This window comes from Gavialis gangeticus, unplaced genomic scaffold (genome assembly GCF_001723915.1).
Source record: "Gavialis gangeticus isolate Ggan-Ray unplaced genomic scaffold, GavGan_comp1, whole genome shotgun sequence".
NCBI classification, from domain to species: domain Eukaryota; kingdom Metazoa; phylum Chordata; order Crocodylia; family Gavialidae; genus Gavialis; species Gavialis gangeticus.
In genome coordinates, this window is record NW_017729032.1 from 172,300,536 (window position 1) to 172,306,816 (window position 6,281).

Consider the following 6,281-nt stretch of genomic DNA (forward strand, 5'->3'; position numbering starts at 1 on the left):
TGCAGCCTCACCAAGGCCGAGTACAAGGGAAAAATGACATCCTAGGATTTGCTTGAGAAGCATGCCAATTAAAATGCACCAGCAGCCTCAGTGTCACATTTATTCAGCATCTCCACACTTCAAAATGGCAGTGATGGCACTTTAACTAAAGCTCATCAAACAAGTTTTAGTTAAAGTGCCCTCCGCTACCATTTTGAAGCATGGGACACTGAATTGATGAGATGCTGTGGATGCTTTAATTACAGCAGGTCCTGCTGTAATTAAAGCACCTCCCCACTGTAGAACACATGTAAAGACGCCCCCAAATAATAACATCTGAGATTCGGTCACCTGCTTCTCTACCAATGTCATATACTGCATCACCTACTCATAGTGATCATCTGCTGTCTGCTTTGGATAGACAGGGTGATCCCTATATGACAGAATGAATGGCCACTGAGCTGATATCATGTCCAGAAATAGACAAAAGCCTGTGGCAAAATATTTTAGCCTCCATGGACGTTCCATCTCTGGCCTTAGAATAGTTGTTTTTGAAAAACAGAATTTTAAAAATTGACTGGAATCCAAAAAAGAAATCATCCACAGGCTGGATTGTGTTAAGTATGGTCTAAACAGGGACTATGGATGATTATCGCATTACCTGGGCTAGCTTTTATGTCCCTATGGTTTTATTGCTTTGTTGTTCTCTCCAGAACCTCTGCCTCTCTCAGCACTGTCCTGTCATTCCTTTTCCACTTTCCCCCTTTCCTGTATTGTGTATTTAAATCACTCCTATTTGATAGTTGCTCTCTACACGTCCTTCCATAGCATCTAATTAAGTGAGCTTATGCATCTTTGATTCATTTGGACTTATCCATTTAGAATGAGTGCCACAACAAGCACACTCCTACAGGATGCTGACATAATTTCGCTGACTGCATTGGAGAGTTCATCTCTGGGCCAGTTGGGTCAAAGCAGTGGAATGCTGGGTGAGTAAAGACCTTGGGACTTGGTATTATTGATAAATGAGAGAAAGAGAGAGCATATGCTTGTACAGTTATGGAATGGTAGCTCTTTATTTCTAAATTATTGTACTTTTTACTGACATAACAATTAGCTTTTGAAAAGAAAAGTCAACAAACAAATCTTTTTGAATTAACGTGATACAGAAAAAGAAAAAAATGAACAATTCATATCATATGTTGTCACAGACATCTGAGTAAAAAATGTAAGTGAAAAGGGAGGAATTCATTGTATAATGTGTAAATTATAATCTTGTGAATTCTTGAATGCATGGTGGATAGTTTCCAGATCCAGAAATCAGGAAAAACAATTAGTATCATTCCAATCTTAGATTTTAGTCTTGACAAACTAATCAGAAAGAGTAATGAGAGATAATTAGCTTTGTTTGTCTGAAGTCAAGCAAAAGAAAATAATGCTATGTGGAGAGTATATGGGGTACATGAGCAGGGAGGCTGCTCTGCACTCTGGAGTGTGGTAATTATCACAATCCAGCCAGCCTCCGGAGTATGATCCAGAGCCACAGCCAGCATCCCTGTGCTTCAAAATGGTGGAAAAGGCACTTTATCTAAAGCTGATTTGACAAGCTTTAGATAAAGTGCCCCTGCTGCCATTTTGAAGCATGGGGATGCCGATATGTGAGACAATCCAGGCACTTTAATTAGAGCAGCTCTTGTAGCAACTGTCATTAAAGCAGGTCCTCCCCCACCTGCCCCACACACACATCCCTGGAGTACATGTAAAAACAACTTATATGTGGGAGTATTGTCCTTAAGAGCAGAAAAGTGGTAATTCATGTATTCTTGTCACTGGTGATGCCTTATGCAAAAATACTTCACACAGCTTTGGGCACCTCATTATAAAAGTAGAGAGAAAAGAGAAAGGAAAGAAAAGCAACCACAGTGAGAAAGATGAAAGACATGAAACATGAGAAACAAGGTGAAAAGGAGACAAACAAGTTAGGACATATAAATGCTCTATATACATACTGTTTGAAAGGAAACAAGATGGAAGAGGAGGAAGACTTGTACAAGGCTGCCAAAGGACATAGTAAAAGAACTGATGCTCTTCACCTAAAATGGAGCAAGTTTAGATTAGGTGCCAGGAAAAGCGTCCTAATGAGAGCTCTTAGTCAATGGAAGCACCTGCCAAGTGAAGCCACAGAGACATCATCAGAGGAAATGCTTAAAGAAAGATTAGATTATATGCTCAGAACACCGTAACAGATAAACGCTTAATACATACAGAGGGGCTGAAGTTGATAACTTCTTCTAGCCCTAACTGCTGAGTCTTTACTTTGGTCTTATCTAATATTTAAAAAAACCTTTTGTGACAAAAAGAGAGAGAAATCTATCGTATGTCACAAAAATTCTAAAATATGAGTTCTTCTGGAATAAAAGCCAATGGTGAAAACTTACTCATTTGGGGACTCTTTAGTTGCACAAATAGTTTCATTGAAATCAATTTATTCTAACCTGTTTCCATAAAAAGCTCTCAGAATAATCCAGAAAATTCTTTCCAAAAACTCAGTCAGAAAATTCTTATGGTATTTGCTAGATCCTGGCTTGAGTTATACAAGTAGGACATTAAACATTTTAGGCTAAGTACAGATAGTCAAAAATCCCAAAGCTGAATCAATTCAAGCTTTACAGATTCGTCTAAATTGTGTAGATTGAACTGATAAGCAAGTGAACAGACATTCACTGTTGAGTCCAGAAATGCAGCCACATGCCTGCAGTGGCTTAGGCCAGAAGTTGGGGGGCACCAAAGCACTCCTTCCTGCTCAGCTGGAGCAGACAGCTTGGACCAAGGCTAGCCCAGCCACACTTCAAGGCAGGATTTGCAGGGCAATGCAAAGCATTGTGGGATGCTGGGGGGCTATGAGTTAACTTGAATCTGAAGGCGATCTGAGACAGAAGTTCAATGAACCAATTTAACCTAAATCAGTTAAGTCTGATACTATATCCATCCAGGTTTATCTTAAACCTGTTTTAGCCATTTTGAAAGCAGTTTATGTGCACTGATCTTGTGTTCTGTTGCAGATTTGAATCAGTTTCTGATCACTTATGCCAATTTATGTGTATTTTCTATCCCTGGCCTTAGAGTTATCTCAAAGGGAAAACTGATTCCCCAGCTCTCCCTCTATCCACACAAAGATCCATGTTTCCCTAAGTTTTTTCATGATTGAGAATTGTGGTAGGAGGATGAAGGACCCTTGTAAGATTCTTATGGCTTGGGAGTAGAAGTTCCACTTGTGGCCTTTGTGGAGAAGGTCTCCCAGTAAACCCCCTTGGGCTAAATAAAGATGTAGCATCCTATTTTTGTCCATTTGTCTTCTGCAGGGCTAGGGACAGAAGTTACACATAAACTGGTTTAAGTAATAAGAAACTGGTTTAAACATGTAACAGAACAGAAGTTCCGTGCACATAAACCAGTTTCGAAATTACCAAAACTGGTTTAAGATAAACCTGCTTGGATGTAGTATCAGGCTTAACTGGGCTGTGGAGCCTCCTTGAGGGGGGGGGGAGGGCTCCCCTAAGGTTGACCAGTATCAAGACAGGGGGCTTCTGAACCCCATGTGGTGGGACAGCAGGGTTTGGGGACATTTGGCTGGGCTAGCAATGGCCAGCAGACCTGGGAGATGTGTTGTTGTACCCCCTGTCTACTGACCTGGGTCAGTGCAGACCTCCCCCCCACCCCCTGCTTTTCTCAACTAAAAACTGAATGTCAGTTCAGTTGGTTATCAGTTCAACCTACACAGCTTACAGGATGCTGCCTAGTTTCAACTGATTCAGCCTCAGGCTTTTTGACTGTCTGAGAAGTATGCCAGTGGGGAATGAAGAGGACTGACTTCTGGACTAAGTACACTCTCCTAGGTCTTAGGAGATCTACTGGAAGGAAACTTAAATGTCCCATTATGTGCTTCTCCCTCCCTACAATGAATGACTTTGCTCTCCTTATCACCCACCTTTCACATCTTCATTCCTCCAGCGAAGGCTCTGTGCATCATAGCAGAAGCACAAAAGTAGGAATCCACGTAGGAAGGGAGACAAACTCTCTATGTCTTATTAATGTTTACTAAGTATTTAGCAAATACAAACATCATCTTGTTGAAGGTAAGCTGAAGGTCACATATTAATTGAACACTCAAATATTTGTGTTTTCAGTTTGAAGTGCGTAGTTACACTATTCAACCTAGCTTAGCTCTACCCTCATGGGAGTGACCTGGGATAATAATGGCACCCAGAGCATATGTATAGCATCAAAGCACCATACTGACAGTGCAGTAGTGGTACAACAACATGGTCACCTTGCACGTGCTATGCTCTGAGATGAATGTAACATTGGTGTCTTACTTCAGTGCTGGGTACAAAACAATTTGCTTGCCTGCTTGAGAGTCTTCACTGGCGTCACACTAAGATGGCTACTTTTAATTTCTTCTGGGCTAGATCATTCTGTTTTCAGAATTATTCTGGGGGGTATAATTTGTTTCACTTTTTAAAAAAATCTAATTACTGTCTAATGTAAAATATCAGAAGGCGTGACCAAAATCTAGGGTTTTCTTCTCCCACCAAAGTGTCCTAGCTGTGGCTACACAATTAGGCCCCCTTCTTGCTTCATTTCCTTCTGGCATTATGGCTCTTGCATTCCAGGTTTCACCATAGCCAAGCTTCAACAAGAGGAGTGGAAGGTGCTTCTCCAACTGTAAGTTAGTGGTTAGAGCACTCACCTGGGAAGTAGGAGACAAAGTGAGAACCACTCAGTCTGCAGGTTTCCCACCTCTTTGGTAAGTGCTCCAACCACTAAGCTAGGAGATGGGCATCAATTCTTCCTCTGCCAGCTCTGTTTCTGAGTGAAAGTGACTGTGGATGCTGCTTTGTATACCGAACTCAGTCCTCTGAATGTTGATTATGTGTGGTCTGAGCACTTCTAATAGAGCAGCCTCCTCCAAGAACCTGGGCAAGTTTATACACCCCTCCACTTTGTAACTAAATCACAACACAGCTGAGGCAGGAGCTAAGTATCTACCTGCTCAGAATGAGATATTACCACACATGTGTAGAAGCTTAAGTTTAGGTACCAAAACAAAGGTACCAAAGAAGGTACCAAGGATGAGATGTTAGTGAACTTAGGCACCTAAATATAATTCTATTGCACCCTGTTCAAGTCTCTGAAATTTCATTAATGAATTTACTTTTGCAATATGCTTTCATCTGATCCTTAAGTCTGGGTCACAAAATGAAGTGAGCAGGAGGAGGAGTGGGACAACTCACCCACCCTTTATATTAATTGTTTTTCAGTGGAGTACGTCTCAAATTAATTTAAAGTACAAAAAGGTTTGGTGGGTGTTAGAGTAGGGACATTACAGTTTATAGATTTATCTCATGAGAAAAACTGATTTCCCAGCTCTCCTTTTCCCTGCACACAAGGCCCCTGCTTCCTAAGGCTTCCCAAGGCTGGAGTAGGGGTATTCCATGTCACTTTTTGCAACTCAGTTGCCTAAATTCCATTAATTGGATACTTAGATTAACAATCTAGATTTTATCTAAATCAAATTATTTGAAAGACTCTTGTACTTGTAATCTCAGGTCAAGGTACCTCCAAACTTCCTGCTGTCTTCTTCAGTGCTACTTAATATTAACTAATATTGATCTTTGGGAAGCATTATTCAAGTGGCAACATTTGCTCAATTCTCATGTTCTACCCCCTCCCCATTGCTTAAACTCCTCTCATCACTATCTTTTCCGATGAAATTAAGAGCTTAATTGAAGGAGAAATGTGGACAGAATTGCTCAGCCTCTTACAGAAATTGCTGCAACACTTACTTTTAAAAACGTGGATGTACTACCAACTGCCTTTGAGACTAGAAGGTGGTTGTAATTTCTTCTGAAGCAGGAGTGTTTAGTTTAAAAACAGTCTTAAAATTACACAGTGTGCAGAAGAAAAAAAACAGTTTTGTTAGTTTTAGGGCTTTTTTTTAGGGGAGACTTAAAGGAGAGGCTGTTTTTTATTGCCTGTAAAGCACCAGGGTAGTTTAAAATTATTAGAAGCCTATGTGAGAGAGTCCAGGATGTAAAAGAGGCTTTTATTCCCTCAGAAACAGCCCTATTCCTCTTACCTTCTTATAGTAGCATATAAGCTATCTGTGTGCTTTGGCACCAAATAAACATTTTTTTCATTGCAAAGAGCAGAAAAGTTTCTGTTCTGGAATATATATTGCAAAATGAAGCATGAACATTGACTTACAACTTTTAAACAGTTAATTTTAGTTTGCATAAAAC

At 40.4% G+C, this 6,281-nt stretch overlaps 1 long non-coding RNA gene across 1 annotated transcript in view; it reads left to right on the forward strand.

Annotated features, from left to right (window-relative positions):
- Positions 1-6,281, forward strand: part of LOC109302416 — a 34,410-nt gene that overhangs the window by 11,144 nt on the left and 16,985 nt on the right. Inside the window, exon 2 of the long non-coding RNA XR_002098754.1 lies at positions 862-968. This is a non-coding gene — a long non-coding RNA (uncharacterized LOC109302416). The remainder of the gene's footprint in view (positions 1-861; positions 969-6,281) is intronic.